We start from the raw sequence: 21,721 nt of genomic DNA, 5'->3' as shown, positions 1-21,721 counted from the left end.
ATTTTAATTTGATTACCTTTAAAGACCCTATTAGCAGGTAAGGTCACATTCTAAGGTACTGGGGATTAGGCTTTAAACATGTCTATTTGGAGGACACAGTTCAACCTATAAAAAGGTCAAAAGTCATACTTTTTAACTTCTCTTTTTCTGGGGACCAACAGACATGTTCAACACTGTGTCATATGTAGGAACAACTCAGTTTGTGACAAGGTCAGTGAGTTTACGATGCTAAATGGTAATGCCAAGGCTGCAGATATTATGACCTGAAGTCTCACCTTATTAATTCTGCTAAGTTTCTAGTTTCATGTTTACTACAAAGTATAGTCTTTTCCTAGGAAAGTGTTGACTGTGACATATGTTGTTTACACACTTGTTTTATTTAGGGGTTTAATTTCTTTTATTTCAATCTTAATTTTCCAATACATATTGAGAATTTTGCTTTTATTAATAATTTTTGTACCCTTTAAATATGATATCACTGGCACAGATGTACTATAGGTTTAGAATTTAATGAAAACATTGAACATTTATTAAACAATTATCATGTGCCAGGAAGATAATAAGATCTTTATATAGATTATTTCATTTAATCCTCGAATGATTCTTATTTTACTAATGAGGATATTGAGGCTATGGAAGGTTTCCTGAATTTCTCAAGTATCTTACAATGAGGGGAAAATTTGGGCTCAGGCTGATTGTATAGTCTGGGTGTTGCCACTATACAATATTGCTTAGGAAATCGTTTCCATAATTTGAGATGATGCAAAAATTTGAATTTTGATACCACATAAACCAGCATCTTTTTTATTCATAACTAAAAACTATCTGAAATATTTGCTGTGTGGTTAACAGCAATATTGTAATCAACTGTTCTGCGGTTCTAGAGCCATCAGTGGGAGGAAGAGTGGAGGAGGAGTCAGGGGAAGAAGGAAGGAGGAGGGGCTGGACCAGGTCACCTTTGAATGTTCTCAGCACACACGGGGCTGCAGGGCTGCTCTCCTTCCAAGCTCCTCCCAGAAACAGACAGGTGGGACAGAAGAAATCCTCAGTGTTGGAAGCTGACTGCTAAAAGCTGGCTAGAGAGAGCCAGAGCGCTCAGAACTTGGGGGAGAGTTTAAACATTATGCTGGAGAAAGACTGTGGGTATCCTCACTTGACTAGAAGAAGGATCACTTTTTTCTTGGACCCAGGTCAGCACTCCTTTGGGTTATGTGATGCAAGACATTCATGCTAAGAGATGAATTTGTCTCCACCTGGCATGCACTGCATGGCATACAATTTCTATTGAGTTAAAGAGAAGACACAGCTGCTTCAAATAACAAAATTTTGTCGTCTGTAGCTGGTAATAGATGAAAGAAACCTGCATTTTCTTTCTCTTTTCAATGGAGAGGGTTGGGAGAGGGGAAGCGGGATATATTAAATTTGGCGAGCTTTAGCTTCTGAGTGCCTCAGGCCTTACCCTGGAAATACTTCACATCAAGTATGTACAGAGGTACAAGAAGAAATTAATCTTGCCATCAGTAACACTTTGTATTTGGACACTATGTCAAAAAGTGCCAGCTTCCAAGAGTTTTGGCTACTTTCTTAATTTTCTTTGCAACCCAGCAAATGTTTTCCCTCCTCTTCTAAAGGGAAGGTAATTTGCTCCTTTTCTCTCTTTTTCCCTGGATGTTTGCAAACACTGTGGCCTTTAGCAGGAATTGGATAGACTTGAGAGCTATAAAACCAAATCCTTTGCAATCTTATAATCTTATTTGTTTCCTCTAGGAGTCTGCTGAGGTGTTCATAGCTTCCTACCCTGTCAGATAGTAAAAGTGGTGTGATGATGACCAAGTTGGATGGTTAACGGAAGATCCTCAACACCAGGTACTGCCCAGCCAACAAGGCATAGGCTTGTCTCTTTTTCCGTAGGCCAATAGCGAGGCGAGAAATGGCCTGATGCATAATAAGCCAGTCCTCACTGCACTCCAGCTCTGCCTACCAAGACAGGGCCCAGAGCCCCCCAACACTCCCTCATTGCTGACACCACAGAGCTGAGCTTCACAAAGCACTCCCTGTTGGCTCTGCATTTAGACCTCCCACAACTACATATAAAACAGAGGGAGATTAACATGCCTTAGAAACTAAGCAAATAACTTAAGGGATAATATTTAAACATACTCCTATATCTAGATCTTCAACTTCCTTTATTCAATTTCACAGTAATGCAAATATAACAGCTTGAGATACTTTTAGTCCTGTGCAGTGTGTTTGCTAAAATAGTGTCTGGCTTTTCTAGATTTTAAGGTCTGAATCTTGTTTAACTATCAATTCAATTAGCAGGAGTTTGCCAAATACCTTACATGTGGAGAGGGTGTGGTGAAAACCCCACAGCTACACTGATTAGTGAGGGCATTATATGGTTAAGTGCTCATAAACTAAAACCGAGTTTTCTTCTTCTACTCAAGGGTCCCTTGGTGATCGATCTTAAGCATGTCCAAAGAGAAAAGTTTTACCACACTTACAACAAGAGATAGCATGAGACTTAATGAGCATTTCTTGCGAATCGTCAACCTTACATTTTAAATTAGAAATGCCTCTATTCTATTAGGCTAACAGAAAAGTGTTATACATTTGTGTTATGATATTCAAAAGGAAGCACTTTCAAGTTATTAGTTAGGAGGTGTTAGATATTTAGAGAATCACCAATTTTCCAGTAGATTCCTTTATTATCTTTACATGATGACTTTATTTCAAAAAACAAAAACAAAAAAAAAAAGGGAAAAAGACAAGACTCCAGATGTTTGAGTTACTTTTCTGCTTACTTCTTAACTGAAACTACTGAAATCATTGTCTTTGCTATGAGTGCTACTAGGTAAGGAAGTTTAACTTCATCGTTTCTTCATTTTTCTTTGCGAAAATGGTATTTAGACTCTTACATGCTAACTGGTTACTTCTGATCCATCCTGGAAACCAGTTAAATAGAAATAATCTCAAAAGATTAGACATTCAGACTGGGAGCAGTGACTCATGCCTGTAATCCCAGCACTTTGGGAGGCTAAGGTGGGCAGATCACCTGAGGTTGGGAGTTTGAGATCAGCCTGGCCAACATGGCGAAACCCTGTCTCTACCAAAAATGCAAAAATTACCCAGGTGTAGTGGTGCACCCCTGTAACCCCAGCCACTTGGGAGGCTGAGACAGGAGAACTGCTTGAGCCTGGGAGGTGGAGTTTGCAGTAAGCCAAGATCATGCCATTGCACTCCAGCCTAAGAAACAGAGTAAGACTCTTTTCAAAAAAAAAAAAAAAAAAATTAGGCATTCAGAAAATGACATTTGCTGAACTCTGGAAAATGCGAGCACTTTGAATGGCTACAGGTGTGGGCCTTTTACTGCTCCTTTTCCTCCCTACTTGGTTTATATGCAAGTTGAGGAACTATATTATTCCACAAAGGGTGATAAAGAAAAAAAAAACACGCACAGGGAAATGTTGGGAGGGAAATGCTCAACAGTGAAGGATGAGTGGGTACATGTTAGTAATGTGCTGTTTGTTCTCTGCCTGGTCTCCTAACCCTCCCCTAACCCTTGCTCACTGGTAGAAGTCACTCTCTTTCCCTGTTTTTTAAATGTTTCCTTCTGCTGCCCAAAAAGGCTTCTCTCTTAATAGTTTACATGTCATCTCAAAAACAACCATTTCTAAGGTCCCAGCATTTTGATTCTTTCATTTCCTAAGCAAAAGTTCCCAATAATTTTACTAGTTTTGAGACCCACTGGTGGAGGTGTTAACTATTGGGAAACCCCCTGTAGTGTACATATGAGTTCTTAAAGAGAAATCTCGCAGCCATAGCCTTTGGTACACATTACTTAACGCCATTTGCCCTGGGCATGTTAGAGACAGGGATATTGATGTCAGATTGGGAAATACTGCACAGATGCAATAAAAGACCAATGTGCTTTCTTCGGGAGTCCCCTATTTCTAGACTACAGAGGATAATTCAGTGCCTAATTAAAAGGCTGAAAAGACACCAAGGAAACAAACTTCAGGGACTTTTCAGAGAACAGTTCCTTAGAAGCTCCCAGAAGACTAGCCACTAAATTATAAGGGTGTCATCAAAAATTTTGATCTCTGGCACTATATCTTTCAGAAATGCAGCTGCCTTAGCAGAGAGCTGCTGGGCACTTGGCAGCTATTTTTTTTTATGTGCTGCCAAAGGTAAGAGTTTGCCTTTGCTAGTAATTATAAAATTATAAGCCAGCACCCAAATGAGAGCAATTATGAAAAGTGACCAATGAGCCAGTTTTTATAAAGTTATCAAAATAAGTGAGGAAGATTATTTTTCTAATGAATAAACAAGTTTAATCTTACATGTGTGCCATTAGGAAAGTCAGTGATGGAATACATGAAGAACAAATGAGTAAGGCAGCACACCATAAGCACTCAATCACATACAGTATGACTCAACTCCAGTGTTTCACTTCTTGGTTTAGGGAGATCAGGTTTCTTGAAGGAATTGTAAAGCCCAGATATATTAAAGATAATATGCAAAGTCATTTAGGGGGACAATTGTATGGGAAGGGAGGTTGATATCATTATTATTTAGCATCTACTATTTATCAAGCACTATTTCTAGTACTTTGCATCTCTGATCTCAGATGCTAGTCTCAGTAACTCTATAAAGATGGTATAATTGTCCTCATGTTTCAGATGGTCATTGAGAAGGTGAAGTAAATGTTACAATGTTTCATAGACAGTAAGTTGACTTCAGAGAGTCCCTTCTGAAGTCTGATCCCAGTTCCAAAGCCCATGCTTCTCTCTGTTGCCTCTCGCCTAGGTGACCATCAAGGGTACCCAATAAAGAGGAAATGACATCCTAGTAGGGCTGCCCAACCAATCTGTAAATGAATGGAAGGAAAATGCTGGCTACAGCAGGAGTCCTTAAACATTTTAGACACATGTGCCTGTTGAAATCAAAATAAAAATATAGAGAATAATTTCTAAATTTAACATTTTGTTTGGGATACAAGAATGGCAATGAGGGGGATACATGCAGATAAGGTGGGCTTCAGCACGTCTGAAGAACAAAGAGAAGGTTTGGAGTTTTATAAAGAAGAGAAATGTTATGTATTGTTTTTCTAGAAAGTTATTTGGCACTGGTCAAGTTTTGGGGAGCTGGCAAGATCTCAATGGTGATTGATAGCAGTAGGTAAAACTAGTCTTAGAGTTGCAGCAGGTTTTCAGTAGCCACGAGATAAAACTTTTCAGGTTATGGCAGGCAATTTCAGCATCCAGGCTTGCAGAGAATTATATTCTGAGTGCTGTTATGTTCCCTGAGTGCTTCTCCACCTGGCTTCTTGACTGTTTTAGTTCGGTGTGACAAGAATGACCCAATTCACATCACTTATTGGATATATAATTTGCAAATGTCTTTTGCTATTGCGTAGGCTGTCTTTTCACTTTATTGAGGGGAACTCTTCATTTAGAAGGTGACATGTGGGCTAGCTCTTGAAATGAATGGCAAAAATAGAATAAAGCTAAAAACTACTAAAATAAGAATATGCGTTATAATATGTATGATAAACAGAATGTGTAATTAGGGCTGTGGCTCAACTATCTGTGCTATGCATATTTTTGTTTGCAGATCTATGACAACTTTCTGTGTTTCAAATGTTACTGCTTAAGCTGCTCCCTAGAGGCAAATTAAAGAAGAGCAGCAATCTTTTCTTACTTCCTATATTGTCAGTTCCCCTGATGAATGGTTTGCCAATTATCCATAAATACATTGGTAGGTATTTAAGGATAAGCAGAATAGAAACTGTATTTTCTAGGACTTACTGGTAATAACATTCAGATAAGTCAATGTAATGTGGCAAATTTACAAAACTTGCTTTCCTCTGTAAAACTTGGAATGCATAGGCATAGAATGTCATATTCTGTCTTTAAAAGTGAAAAGAAGACCATAAAGTTCTTCACAGAAGCATAGACACACACAGACACATTGGCTAACACAGCAAAGACAAACTAGAACTCCTAGTGATTTCACTGTGATTCCTAATAATTGTGTATGGCACAACATGAACTAAGATAATATATTAATGCCAAGTTAGGCAAGTAAGTTTTCAGCACTGGAAGTGGACAATGTCATTACTGTTTAAGGCAAAAATGAAAAAATGCTATAATTAGGGACTGCAAGGCAATAAATGAGATGTGGTTATCTGAAGAGGAAATAAGAAAACATCTTGCTTCACCGTATGCCAGTGAACAAAGTGTGATTTATACAGACTACACTAAGTTAGGAAGGTGCCTTCCATGTGCAAGAAGAAAAAACTAGGATATCCTGACATATTCATGGAGGCTTCTCTTTTCTGTGAACTTGAGAGGTAATTATAGGAGGTTATGAGGAAGAGAGCTTTTAAATTACTGTGGACTCTTTTTATTTTCCTCAAAATCCCTTAGGTGAACAAAGGAAATCAATATAAACAATGGAAATCTCTGAGACATTTAGGAAATGGAAAACAATGTCTAACAGTAAGACTTGGACAGATCCAAACTGATAGAGAAGTGGTGGAAAATTCCATCACCTTTGACTATTTACCCCCTCTGAAAATACAGCAGAACGTCTACTGTTAACATTGTCAATAGGACACTGAATTGGAATGATTTAATCAGTCAAATACATTAGTCAGATTTTTACTCCCCATATCCAGGAGAAGCAGTTTCTCACCAGTGTTTTATCGATATGTACAATCACCAGGAAGAGATATTTTCTGAGATAGCTATGGAAAAGTCTTGATTAGGGTCACTTATGGATCTTTTGGTAGCTCTGGGTCATTAGGCTTAGCTACTAGACTGTTCTGTATAAGGTCCTCAGAAGTTAGTAGGAATTAAAATAGAAAGTCAGACCTATGATGATCCGAAACAAGATTATATCCCCAGTTAAGACCACCGAATTGGTTTGTGGGTGACAGAGTTGAGCTGCTGGCTCTCAACCATGCAGATTAGGAACATACTAGAACTCTTTCTAGCTATTTTCAGAGCCGTTTGGATGTGTCACACATGTCTTTATATAAACTTTTTATAAAATTTCATTTATATTTTGACTTGCCAATGGTATTTGTTGAGATGGGGTTTCACTACATATCACAGAGGTCTAGAATATCAATGACTTAAATAAGGCAGAATTTTATTACCTTATTGTAAAGTCCAGAGGTGGGCAAGGCAGTGTGGAGTTAATAGGACTGATCCATGGTGGGCCCAGGAACCCAGCCTTGTCTGACACTGCCAGGCTACCTTACACATGTGTACCATTATATACATGGTATAGCCATAACATCTGTGTTCCAGGCAGAAGGAAGAAGGAAGAGATGAAGAGACAGGTGTGTGCTAGCTCATTCATAAATAATATTGAAGAAGCTGCCAGAGGAAATTTCCACATACATCTCATTTGTCAGAGCATAATCATACAGCAAGGAAGGCTGGGAAATGGAAATTTGATTTGCAAAATTATTTACCCAGCTAAAAAATGGAGATTCAATTATTCTGAAATAAAGGGAGAACAAATATTGGGAGACAGACTATAGTATTCACAATACTACAATTTAGAAAAGTATTAGACTGAATTTTGTAACAAAATTCTGCCTTTTAGTTAATCCACATTTACCTGTTTTGGACTTCAGCACTGCCTTGTAGTTCTAATGTAAGTGGTTTGATATTGATCAAGAAGTAGCTAAAAGATGCCTGAGATCTCTGGCTGTGGAAATGAGAATTACATGGAGGTACACTTAATGGAGTTTAATGAGGTGGTTTCCTTTTAATGTTACACTCTTATTACAGAATACTTGTGTTCACTCCCTTTGTACTCATCCTTTGATTATCTACTTTAGTTATTTGAATTTTAACAAATTATCAAAAGTAACTACTTAGCAAACATTCTTTTCAGGCTGATTCTCAGACTTTTTTTGTCTGTGTTTACATGAAAGTGTCCCCATGTCACTGTGAACACTGTGGAGGCCCTCCACTGCACCTTCTAAAGCATGAACATTTCTGCTTTGGCAAATGTAGAATTGAGTAAATAAACCTTGCCTCAATGGAGAGAGATGCTTTGGGTCATCAAAACTCATCAATGGTCTGGCCTAATTATGGATCATCAGCAAGATATATGCTTCATGACCAAAGAGATGGAAATGGATAATGCCATTTAAAATGTGGGAATATAATGACAGGAAGACTAGATTATAAAACATCATCAACATTTAAGAGAAATCGTGCTTCAGATGCCACTTAAAGTAGGCCAGTAGGCTAAGGAAGAATATAAATAAATACATATGGTCCATTTAAACCATATTAACATTAGAAAGATATTTTAGTAGCAAAGGTAATCTTGAAAATGATTCATTCAAATCTTTTTATTTTATAGAAGAGGTTACTGAAATGCAGGAAAGTGAGCCAGGAACAGTTATAAAATTAGCCATAAATCTCTTGAGAAAATAATTTCTATTGTTGTCATTATTGAATAATTGTCAAGTATGGACACAAAGATTACAAAGATTATTACAAAAAAGATTTTGTAAGATTCTCACAAAGAGTTGTTACTGTTAATAATTTTTCTCATAATAGATTATTTATATTATTTTAAGTTAAATCTTGGAATAAATCACTAATCTCCTAAAATGAGGGGAAGGAATCATCTCCTCACATAAAAATGATGTGATTTGGAGAATAAAAGTGACATTTGAATATCATGTCTTATTCCTGCAAGTTGATACTTAAATATGTGTGTCTAACTGCTTAAATATAAATGCAAAAAACTCCACACAACTCAAGCTTGGAAACACAGAAGTAGCTATGAAGACTCTGCTGCCCATCGTTTATCTGCTGCTGCTTGTTTACCAAGAGCAAATGTGAGTGTTCATACATTAGATATGAGAATTCACATCAAACCAGTTTAAAAAATTATTTATTTCCTATACTCTCAGCTTTTTGCAGCTTGGTGGGCAAGGACTAAAATTATTTCAGTGAAATCTAAAGAGGAAACCCACTAATCTGGCTATCAGGGCGGATGCCAGGGCATTTATAAACTACCAATTATATGTCATATTTAGTCCTGCATGTTTCTCCAATCGCTTCTTCTTTTTAATGCATTCTTCCAAAAGTGGGTTTTGGAAATATTTCATCTGTCTCTGTTGATTTAGGAGCATTTATTTTTCATGCTTTGATTGGATAATGAAGAAAACAGTCACTATAATCTACTTAACAAGCAAGACCGTGGAAAACTTAACCACGAAGCTAACAGAATTGCTGACCTTTTGTCATTTCTGCATCTCCCACAGAATGACCTTCTGCCTGAAAAGTTCATCCGCAGAGTCAATACCATTTCCTGTCATCACTTTGCATCCCTGATCAGCATGCTAAGCAAAGAGCAGCTGTGACTCAGCCTGGTGCGCTGAAGAGATAGTTCCTGGTTCTTTTAAAGGGCACCTGTGTCCATTTTTCTGCTGTGGATATCCATCTTCCTTTAACATTCCTAAATTAAAATTGAAGGCTTTAGGAAGAGTTATTACTGTTATTACTATAAAGTGACATTAAGAAATAATAGCCTTTAAAATATATGAACACATTCTTGACAAGTGTTACTGGGATGGGAAAACAAAGCAAACAAAAAGATGTGAACAGAAGGGATTCTGTAGGATTTGTAGTTGATCATTCATTCTCTTTCTCTTTTAGACCCTTTCTTTCTCCTCTTTCTTTTTTTTCACTTCTTTCCCTACTCTTCCCTTCCCTCCCCTCTGCTCCCATCTCCTTTACTCTCCTCTCCATACTTGTTACTGAAAATGTGTTACTTAATGATTTTGCAATGTCAGCATATGCTCTGGCAACCGCTCAAATACTTGAAAGGATTAATATGAAGGAACAGGCTGGCAATTTGCTGAATTCATTTAAAAGGTAAAAAATGCTATGGAATAAACAGTTTTAAAAATGAGTGTCAGCTGGGTTTTTTTTTAATGTAACATTTCTTACTTAACTGAAGACTGGTATCAAGTGAACTAATTCTTCAGTGCAGAAGGGCCATCTTCATGCTGTTTTGTCCAAAGAAATGTTGAGTTATTGGTTTTTGCAATAATGGTGTGCACAGCGTATTTCACTCTATCTTGATATTCGTTTTCACAAAACTGTCACAAGAACCCAGATATAATTCAAATCCAGTCTGTTTGTTACACACAGATTAAAATCAGTCATAAAACCAAATCTCTGTTTTTTTAGTATGGAAAACAATTTTAATTGACAAGTAAATATGATCTTTACTGATCAGATAGAACACATTCTTTTAGAATATGTGTACAATGTAAAATGGCTAAATTAAGCTAATTAACATACTCATTTTGTAAGGAGTGAGAATACTTAACATTTCTTGGCAATTTTCAAGACTATAATATATTGGTATTAGCTCCATGTTTTACAATAGATCTATTGAAGTTATTCCTCCTGTCTAACTTAAACTTTCTGTCCTTTGACCAACATCTCAACTGCTTCCTCCACTCCAGCTGCCTGGTTCCTACCATTTTACTTCTTACTTGTATGAGTTCAACATTTTTAGGTTCCACATATAAGTGAGAACATGCAGTATTTTTCTGTACCTGGTTTATTTCACTTAACATAATATCTCCTAGATTTATCTATGTTGTCAGAAATGACAACATTTTCTTTTTTCAGGATTAAATAGTACTCTATTGTGCATATATACCATATTTTCTTTGTCCATTCCTATGCTGATGGATACTTAGTTTGAGTTCATATTTTGGCTGTTGTGAATAATGCTATAATGAACAGGGGAGTGTAGCTATCTCTTGGACATACTGATTTCATTTCCTTTGTACATATACCCAGAAGTAGAATGCTGGATCATATGGTGGTTCTATTTTTAGTTTTTTGCGAAACCTTTATACTATTTTTCATAATTGCAGTACTAATTGACATTCCCACTAACAATGTACAAGAATTCCCTTTTCTCCACATCCTCATCAAAATTTATCTTTTGTCTTTTTGATAATAGTTATTCTAACAGGTGTGAGGTGATATTCTCATTGTGGTTTTATTTGCTTTCCCTGATGATTAGTGATATTGGGCATTTCTTTTTCATACGCCTGTTGGCCATTTGTGTGACTTCTTTTGAGAAATATTTATTCAGATCTGTTGCCCATTTTAAAATTAGGTTATTTGTTTTCTAACTATTGAGTTGTTTGAGTTTCCTAGATATTTTGAACCCTCATCAGAGGTATGGTTTGCAAGTGTTTTCTCCCATTCTACAGGTTGTCTCTTTACTGTGTTGATTGTTTCCTTGACTGTGTCCACTACACACAAATTAAAATCACAGTAGTGAAACCACATCTCTATTATTTGGATTTCGTAGGGATATGTTTCATTTTATGTTTTCATTGAGCTTCTCTGGTCACTTTGGGCAAAGCCCCCTAAGCTGCAGGATGCTTCTCCTCCAGGATTCCTGGGTTTCTGATCTCTGAACCAGCTATGCTCTTCAGCTACTTTTCAAACAAAAATGAATAACTTGCTGACTCACTGACTTTATATACAAAAATATAAGAAACATAATATTCTCAGCAGATGGGTTCGATTTAATGTTCTCTAAGCTTGTTTTCCTCTGTGACCCTGTTCTAACAGCTGTTTTTTCATCTTTATTATTTACTAATAGGGTTATGGAGCACCATAGATTTTTGAACTTCTCTCCTCTCTGGAGATTAAATTATCATCTGATAGGGAAATTATCAAATCATATTGATTGTTTCAGGTCTCAGAGACAGTGTTTCTCCTGAGCTAACTTTCTTCCTCTTCTGTTTGTCTGTTACCCAAGAGAGAGAATACAGTCCAGAGTGTCTTTTAGAGGTGAATTGCTTCATGGAGCTTGCTGGCATTGATCAACACAGGATTCTGACCTTTTCCTTTGTGGCAGTTTCCTGCTCAGATAAAGTTTTCATTGTTGTGGTTTTAATGACTTATTTTTTTCTCTTTACAAAGTAATAAATGCACATGGAAATACTTCAAGTAGTACAAAGTATACACAGTAAGTCTCCTTCTACCCACTAAGACCCTCATCTCCCAAGAGGAGCATCGCTAAAGTTTCCCATTACAGAGAGACAAATTCCATTTCTTCATCCTGTAATTCAAAGCTCTCCATGATCTTTCTTCAGCCTCTTTCGCTCTTTTCCCCCCCGCTACTGGAGTAGGCACATACTGGCACATACTCCTTACTCCCACCATACCTGCTATGCTGCTCCTGATTAAGTCCTGGGTTTACTCCTGTGTGTCTCTCCTGTAGGTCTTTGCTCTGCTGGTCCCCTCTGGCAGGGTGTCCTCCATTCTCCTTGCAAAGCCTGACCAGCTTCAAAACTCTGCTCAGATCTAACCTGCCTTGCAAGGTCTTCAGAATTTTCTTAGTCTGAAAGTGATTGTGCTCTCCCTTTCCATCTGGTCATGAAAGATGATTGCTGACTTTCTTGCATTCATCTGATGTATTGGTCTCCACTACTGAGCTGTAAGATCTGAGAGGGAAGGAGTGAAGAAACTTCAACTCTAGGCTCAGCTTAGCCATTAATAACTATGCACCCCAGAGAAAGCCACTAAGCTTCTCCAAGCCCAGTTTTCTCATCAGTCACAACATTTTTGAAAACAAATAGCCAAACCTTACAAGCCTCAAGAAGAAAGCAGGGGCTTGTGCTGACTCTATGTTCTTAGTGAGACATATTCTTTCTTTCCTATGTAAATGAAAATATATATTTCAAGTAAATAGATTATTATGATCTCTAAGAAATACAAGCCTCATGGAAATATAAAGAATGTATTTGTTGAAGTATATGAGGTAAATACTGAGAATTAATAAATCTGAGCGATTAATGCAGAATCCCAAATTCCATGGAATGTTTAATTATGTACCAATACTCTCCATTCAAGTAAATAACTTGCAAGTTGATTGATTCACGGACTTTCATTGGTTGTTTTTGAAATTAAATAAAAGCCTTTAAGCTTTCTTAAGGTGTTGTTTACAGCAGGTGTAATGTCTTATGCACTTTCAGGGAGGAATGATCAGCAGCTTGTGACCTTGTTTGAACAGTTAATATACTCAGTACATAATCACCAAAATGTCCTTCTAGGGAAGAATTTCATCTAAATCTGGTTAAAGTAGACTTTAATATTCATAAGAGGACAGAATTATTGCCTAAATAAGTCTATCATGCAGAATTTTGTGGCAAGAAAGCCTAGGAGCTTAACATTACAATGGAAATGTTTCTTTCTAAAATGGGAAATAAAAACAAATAGTTTAACATTTCTTGTCATGCAAATGAGCTTATAAAATTCTCAGACTACAAATATTAAGGTACATTCACACAAAAAAGAGGAAATAAAAAGAACCACAAGATTTTTTTTGGGGGGTTAACTACAAAAATAATTGTGGAAACCTGGATGAAAGAAATAATGTTCTAGAAAGATATGATGTACTCATCCAGATGATAGAAAGTGTTGGTAGATATTGTAAAAAAGGAAATAGAATAAGTAAAACTTTGTTTTTATTTCTTCAAATGGTTTCCCTGGAGAATCCTATAAATCATTTAGAGAACACATAATTCCAATGTTACTTAAATTGTTTCACATCATTAAAAAGAAAGAAAGAAAAGTCTCTAGGTACATTTTATGAAGGAAGTATAACATTGATAACAAAGATCACACCAAAAGAAGAATATGGAGACTAATCTCATTTATTAATAAAATACAGAAATCTGACAATACTAGCAAATGCTCAGTAGTTCTTAAAAGAATGGTAAGTCATTACATGGTAGGGTTTATTTTAGAAATGAAAGACAATACTTGATGGATCCAAAAAGTAAAAGCACCTGATCAGCATTAACAATGCTGAAAAGAGCTCTGGGACAGCATCATATTTTATGGGAAAGCTTAAGAAGCATTCTTAAGTTTCTTTTTTTTAACAGAGTGATGAGATGAAGTAGAGATAATAGTCATGTTCATTTGAAAAATAAACGTACCTCATGCATACATCAACATAAATTGCTATTAATGAGTTAATATTTAAATAAAAAATCAAACAGCAAAAACATGAGTAAATTCTTGTAAAAGAGGAATATCTTTTTAGACTCAAGGCCATAAGCCATTTTAGAAAAGACTGTAAAATTCAAGTACATTAAAACAAGTCAAAACAAAAACTTCTGCATGGAGGTAAAAATATGATAAGCCAACTCAAAGGACAGACAAATGAAAATTAAGAAACATTATTTGTAACTCATATCACAAAGAAAAGGCTCACCTCCCTCTTACATAAGCATCTTCTTCAAATATATATTATGTTGGTGCAAAAGTAATTGCACTTCTTGCTATTGTTATAATGGCAAAAACTGCAATTATATATTTTTTCACCAACCTAATTTTTAAGTTTACTTTTGCATCAACCTAAAAAAGGCTCATGCTTGTAATCCCAGCACTTTGGTAGGCCAAGGAGGTGGGCTGATTGCTTGAGCCCAGGAGTTCAAGACCAGCCTGGGCAACATGCTGAAACCCCATCTCACAAAAAGTACAAAAATTAGCCAGGCATGGTGATGTGCACCTGTAATCTCACCTACTCAGGAGCCTGAGGTGAGAGGATCACTTGAACTCAGGAGGCAGAGCTTGCAGTGAGCCAAGATTGCACCTCTGCATTCCAACCTAGGTAACAGAGCCAGACCTTGTCAATAAATAAATAAATAAAATGTCTATTAAACACATAGGAAAAAATAGGCAAAGAATATGAACAGAAAGTACAGCATAGGCAATACAAATGGTCTTTAGCTTTATAAGAGGATACTCATCTGTACTTGTAAAAAGGGAAATGCTGATTCAAGTAATACCATGCTTGTGGTTTCAAAACATGGCCTAGAATTATTTGACACTCTTTCCATTAGGAGGTGAAGTCTGTATCTCTTTCCCTTGAATCTGAGTTCTGTAGCTTTGCAACCAAAAACACAGAGCAGGGATATTACTAGGCCAATTTCTGAGCCAAGGCTTTAAGAAATACAGTTTTCACTTCCTCTTTCTCTTTCTCTTAAAACTCAGCCACCATGCTTTGAGGAAGCACAAATCTCTCAGGAGGGAGGCCCATGTGGTCAGGAACCAACAGCCAGCACTGACTTGCCATCCTGTAGGGAGGGCATCCAGCCTTAGTTGAGCTGCCCAGCTGGCACTGGATGGAGCTGTCCTCATCAAGCTTGGTGAAACTGAAGATGTGAAACTAGTTAAGTAAATGTTTTGTTTTAATCCACTGTGAGCTGATTGAGGTGGTCTTTAAAAATATAGTGGTAGATAACCAGAGCAACCATTTTTACTATTTTCCACTTTTAGAATAGCAAAAATCCAGAAATTTGACAACTAGATTGTCAAGGCTTTATGGAAGCAGTTGATTTTATACATTGCTAGGAGATAGGGAGATGAGATGGATTGAGGCAGCCATGGAAGCAATCATTTTCTGTAGGGTTTTTTTTTCCCACTCTTTAGAATTTAGAACCATGTAAGTAAAATACCTCTTTCACACAGTCTACCTTGAAAAAAAAAGTTCAAGTATGTACCAATTAGTTATTTAGGAAATTTATATTTAACATGTGTATTGAATTACACAGTTTATAAGGTAATTTTACAAATATTGCCTCATTTTATTAATCATGAACAACTCTGTGAAGAATAAGTAAGGCAATGATTATAATTCTAAATTACAACTGCAGAAACCAAAACCCTGGTTTACTTGATGACATCCATCAAGTAAATAGTAAGGCCAGAATTTAAACTGAGCTCTCCTGATACCAAATCCAGTTATCTCACATGAGACAGTTTCATTTAATGGAAAGCAAACTATGATAGAAATTAGGAGATCCAGGTCCTATTTCCAACTTTATCTCTTTAATATTACTGGGTAAGATACTCAACTTCTCTTGCACTCAATTTCATCACCCAGAGACTCAACATGAAAGTACATGTTGTTCTCACTTCTGAAGAGCATTATAGGGATGAAATAAAATAACAAATGTGAAAGTGTTTTGAAAAAGGAATTGCAAAGCTTTAAAATTATGAATGATAAATATAAAGGTAAAAGAGAGCATGGCTCTGCTTAAAGATAGCAGACTGAGAACACACATTTACAGTTAAGAAGATAGAGTTAAGAATACTCACCAACATGAGATGTAAAGAAATTTTAAGGAGATAGGAAGTAGATGGAGTATGAAAACTGATTAAGTGGGAGAGAAGCAGAACTATGTAGCATAGACTAAGAAGAAACACAGCCAAAGAGGTTGCTTATCAGCCCCACAGATCTCTGGACTGTCTCAGGATTTGGACATACCATGTGCATTGCTACCACTCCAGCCCAAAAGTAAAGGTATTAGCACCCCCCAGATAAAGCCAAATCCATTCAGGCATTTAGGTGTCTCCAGTGAAATGATCGTTAGCCACTTTTAGAAGTGCAGATGCTTGGAACTTTTATCCTTTCCCCAGAAGTTACTTGACTATGTACTCTGGCAAAAAGAATGAGTGAATGAAGAAAGAGGAAGATATAGTGTATGGAAGAGTAAAATTAATTTATAAAATTAGTAAAGTACAATGATGATGACTCTACAGTTGATTTAGAGAACCTGTCTAGAGGTCAGAATGAAGCCAGAGTTAAGAAGATCTGGGATGGAGATCCCAAGGAAATCAATGGGACCTAAGAGATTTGATATTATTTCTAAAATGACTTAAGGAGATGATATAAACAAATAATGCAAAGAAATGTGCAAAAATCACAGGCATTCCTACACACCAATAACAGACTGAAAGAGAGCCAAATCAAGAATGAACTGCCATTCACAATTGCTACAAAAAGAATAAAATACCTAGGAATACAACTTACAAGGAACGTAAGGGACCTCTTCAAGGAAAACTACAAACCACTGCTCAACAAAATAAGAGAGGACACAAACAGATGGAGAAACATTCCATGTTCATGGTTAGAAAGAATCAATATTGTGAAAATGGCTATACTGCCCAAAGTAATTTACAGAATCATTGCCATCCCCATCAAGCTACCATTGAATATCTTCACAGAACTGGAAAAAACCACCATGAACTTCATATGGAACCAAAATAGAGCCCGAATAGCCAAGTCAATTCTAAGCAAAAAGAACACAGCAGGAAGCATCACACTACCGGACTTCAAACTATACTACAAGGCTACAGTAATCAAAACAGCATGGTACTGGTACCAAAACAGAGATATAGACCAATGGAACAGAACAGAGGCATCGGAGGCAACACAACATATCTACTACCATACAATCTTTGATAAACCTGACAAAAACAAGCAATGGGGAAAGGATTCCCTGTTTAATAAATGGTGTTGGGAAAACTGGCTAGTCATGTGCAGAAAGCAGAAACTGGACCCCTTCCTGACACCTTACACTAAAATTAACTCCAGATGGGTTAAAGACTTAAACATAAGACCCAGCACCATAAAAGCCCTAGAAGAAAATCTAGGCAAAACCATTCAGGACATAGGAGTAGGCAAGGACTTCATGACCAACACACCAAAAGCATTGGCAACAAAAGCCAAAATAGACAAATGGGACCTAATCAAACTCCACAGATTCTGCACGGTAAAATAAACAGTCACTAGAGTGAATCAGCAACCAACAGAATGGGAAAAAAATTTTGCAGTTTACCCATCTGACAAAGGGCTGATATCAAGAATTTATAAAGAACTCAAACAGATTTACAGGAAAAAAACAAAAAAGCTCATTCAAAAATGGGCAAAGGACATGAACAGACACTTTACTAAAGAAGACATACATGAGGCCAACAAACATATGAAAAAATGCTCATCACCACTGGTCATTAGAGAGATGCAAATCAAAACCACATTGAGATACCATCTCATGCCAGTTAGAATGGCGATCATTAAAAAAATCTGGAGACAACAGATGCTGGAGAGGACGTGGAGAAATAGGAACACTTTTACACTGTTGGTGGGAGTGTAAATTAGTTCAACCATTTTGGAAGACAGTGTGGCGATTTCTCAAGGCCTTAGAAATAGAAATTCCATTTGACCCAGCAATCCCATTACTGGGTATATATGCAAAGGACTATAAATCGTTCTACTATAGGGACACATAAACACGAATGTTCATTGCAGCACTGTTTACAATAGCAAAGACCTGGAACCAACCCAAATGCCCATCGATGATAGACTGGACTGGGAAAATGTGGCACATATACACCATGGAATAATATGCAGCAATAAAAAATGATGAGTTTGTGTCCTTTGTAGGGACATGGATAAATATGGAGAACATCATTCTCAGCAATCTGACACAAGAACAGAAAATGAAATACCGCATATTCTCACTCATAGGTGGGTGAGGAAAAATGAGAACACATGGACACAGGGAAGGGGGTACTACACACTGGGGTCTATTGGGGGGAATAGGGGAGGGACAGTGGTGGGGGAGCTGGGGAGGGATAGCCTAGGGAGAAATACCAAATGTGGGTGAAGGAGAGGAAGGCAGCAAAACACACTGCCATGTGTGTACCTATGCAACTATCTTGCATGTTCTGCACATGTACCCCAAAACCTAAAATGCAATTAAAAAAAAAGAAATAAGAAAGCATTTTTGAACTAAAAAAAACACAGGAAATAAAATATAATCATGATATTCAACTGGATAGTGAACGTAATTATAAAAATGTAAATAAATACTTTATTGATTTTTAACTTTTAGAATCATGCCATGTGAAAGCATCAAATGGTATTTTTATAGAATGGCATGTAAATTATATTAGCCATGAAATGTTATAGCACTAATACACATATCAGAGGCTAGAAGGTGGAAAGTAGTAGTAAAGGAGCTAGCATCCTTATTTCATAAAGTGTAGAGAACAACAATAAAGGTGAGCCACTTTATCTAAAATTAAAATTTAATCAACAGAGAAGTACAAATATTGACATAGCTACACTGGAGAAAAGTGAAAGCTGTCGTTAATGAATTAAATAATTTGTTACTAGAGAAGAACATCTATAAATAATAAGAACACTGGGAAATCTAGAACTAGCTGCGTAAGATGATCATCTAGTAATAACAGCCATTTAAAGAAGTAACTACCAGAATAAATAAATAAGTAAAGGGATTATCTGTGGAGATGGGAATGGAGACAGAAGAGATTCATCAAGAACCTTTACTTTCTTTTAAGTGTAAGTATTTTGATATCTAATTGGATTTCTCAGTTAACAGAAGGATCATGTCTAGGAACAACATTTGAAATTTTACATTAGGAAGCTGACAGCTGTTCCTTCCTGAGGTTTGGAGATGAGAATTATTGACATAACCACAGTTATGGAGCACTCCTCTCTGCAAGTGTAAAGTGCTATGTATTGTCTGAAGAACACTGCATGTGCTATCTTCCTCAGTACTAATCTGGTAAGTAGCTTAAATCACCACAAAATATTCTAGCTCTTCTATCTTCCTTTCCTCATTATCCTTCTCTCCGTTTTCTTATTCCTTTGTCTCCTTTATAGCTCCCATTTACAAACTGATGGTAGCTTTTTTTCAAGAGTTTTAAGTTGCTATGGAGAAAAACACTGGAGCAATTTGTATTAAACCATACTTTTGGAATCTCTGGTCCTTGCTGGACAGGAATATGTGGGGAAATCCAGGGGCTTCTTCAGAACAGCACAGCTCTTTTGGGTAAATCCTCTCCTCTGAAAGCACCTTTCATTAAGTGATAGACACTCTGGAATGATGGAAGTGGAATAGAGACACTGGAGACCTGTGTGCCATCTTATGCCCATGTGGCTCCATTTTGCTGGAACAATAGATGTCAGCCAGCATCTTCTATCTTAGTCTGTTTGGGCTGCCATAATAAAAATACTATAGACTGTGAGACTTAACCAGCAGAAGTGTATTCCTCACAGTCCTGGAGGTCAGGAAGTCCAAGGTCAAGCTGCTGGCAGCTCCAGTGTCTGGTAAGGACACTCATTCTGCTTTGCAGATAAATGCCTTCTTGTATCTTCAATGATGGAGAGCAGAGGGAGAGAGGAAGCTGTCTCATTTGTCTTATAAGTGCTAATTCCATTTGTGAGGGCTCCATATTTATAAGCTGCCACAGGCCCTAACCCCAAATACCATCATATTGGGGGATTAGTCTTCAACATATGAATTTTAGGGGGGGACACCAACATTTAGTCTATAGCAGCTTGATATATTCTGAATGGCATTAAGTAAGAAAAAAGGAGACATAAATTTATTTTGCAGATCGATATAGTGACTGTAATATGACCAACCATCCTAGCACTGAAAGTCTTGTGTCCTAAGAAACCCCTCAGTCTTAGAAGAATTGGAACACTTGGTCACCATATGGTTAGGATGACTGGTAGGAAGCCACCTGCTCTGAATAAGCTCCCAGATCCACCACTTAATAGCTATGTGAATTTGTCAAAATTATTTCATCTCACTTTTTCTCAATTACCTTATATAAAAATGAGAATAGCGTAAGTATCTAACTGGTAAGGTTATAATAATAAATGATTTAAGACATGTAAAGAACTCAAAATGTTGCCTAGCACATGTCAAATACTAAATAAATCTTACCTAATAACAAAAACAATAATGTTACTATTTTTAAGTGGAAAGATGTACTAAAGTAAACATAATTGTGTAAATGATATTATTTTGTTTTGGAGGTTGATGATGTCAAATGGGACCCATGGGTGTTTTAAGATGTCAGCTGAGTCAAAATCAAATATTTATAGGGTTAATTCTATAAACTCTGCAGAAAGAGCTGTCAAGAAAAGCTATACCCCATATTTATTAATTCTGTAGACAAAGCTTGAATTATCTATTGCTATTATCACAATCTGGTAAACAAAGCTATTTTCATATCTGATTTTAAAATATGAAGTCGTATTCACATTGATGAAATTGAAATGAATATCAGGTATTTACCATTGACAAAATAGTTCATAAAATGTGGAATACGGAGAAGTAGAGACAGGGGTTACTGAGTTGGAATTGTTCCAGTGCTTATTACTTTTATAATATCAGGAAATTCCTAGTCTTCCTGAAATTGAGGATTACATAAACATACAATGGATATCTGCTTCTTTTTGTTTGTTTCTTTGCTATACAATTGTCATCTGAACATCCTTCCTGCCTTTTAGTAATCTCCTAGCAAGTGGCATGGGTCCCACTATGGAACTGAAGTGGCCAGATACTGCTTCCTCCAGCCTCGCTGTATGTAGTTACGACAGTAGTCATGAAACCTTAGCAGAATCAAAATCACACGGAAAGCTTTTTAAAACATAGATTGTTGAGCCCTATCCTCAGAGGGTTTGAGAATTTGTGTTTCTAACAAATTCCCAGGGGATCTTGATGCTGCCAATTGGGGACTGTACCATAAGAACTACTGAACTAGAATGTGGGGGCATGATTTAGGTCAATTAAAGAGATGAAGCTATCTGGGATTTGACATAATGATACAAACATAAGGTTAGCTGAGAAATTATCTATGGATAGAGCAAGAATAACAGGAATTCAACTGCAGCAACAAACACCAAGTGTTCAACGATTGATATCAAAGCAGGTAGCTTTTAGATTCTTGCTGTCTATCCTTGCTTGATTTTTGACTGTTTCCTGGATACTAACTCCCTTACCTTCTGTCAGTCTATGGACCACGCT

At 36.8% G+C, this 21,721-nt stretch overlaps 1 long non-coding RNA gene across 1 annotated transcript; it reads left to right on the top strand.

Annotated features, from left to right (window-relative positions):
• Positions 1-960: 960 nt before the first annotated feature.
• On the top strand, positions 961-9,951 carry LOC118148510 (uncharacterized). The gene is made up of 3 exons (XR_008477089.2): positions 961-1,190; positions 1,768-1,866; positions 9,305-9,951. It is a non-coding gene; the product is annotated as an uncharacterized LOC118148510 (long non-coding RNA).
• Positions 9,952-21,721: the final 11,770 nt, after the last annotated feature.

This window comes from Callithrix jacchus, chromosome 16, assembly GCF_049354715.1.
Source record: "Callithrix jacchus isolate 240 chromosome 16, calJac240_pri, whole genome shotgun sequence".
Lineage (NCBI taxonomy): Eukaryota > Metazoa > Chordata > Mammalia > Primates > Cebidae > Callithrix > Callithrix jacchus.
This window is presented reverse-complemented; position numbering and strand designations above follow the sequence as displayed.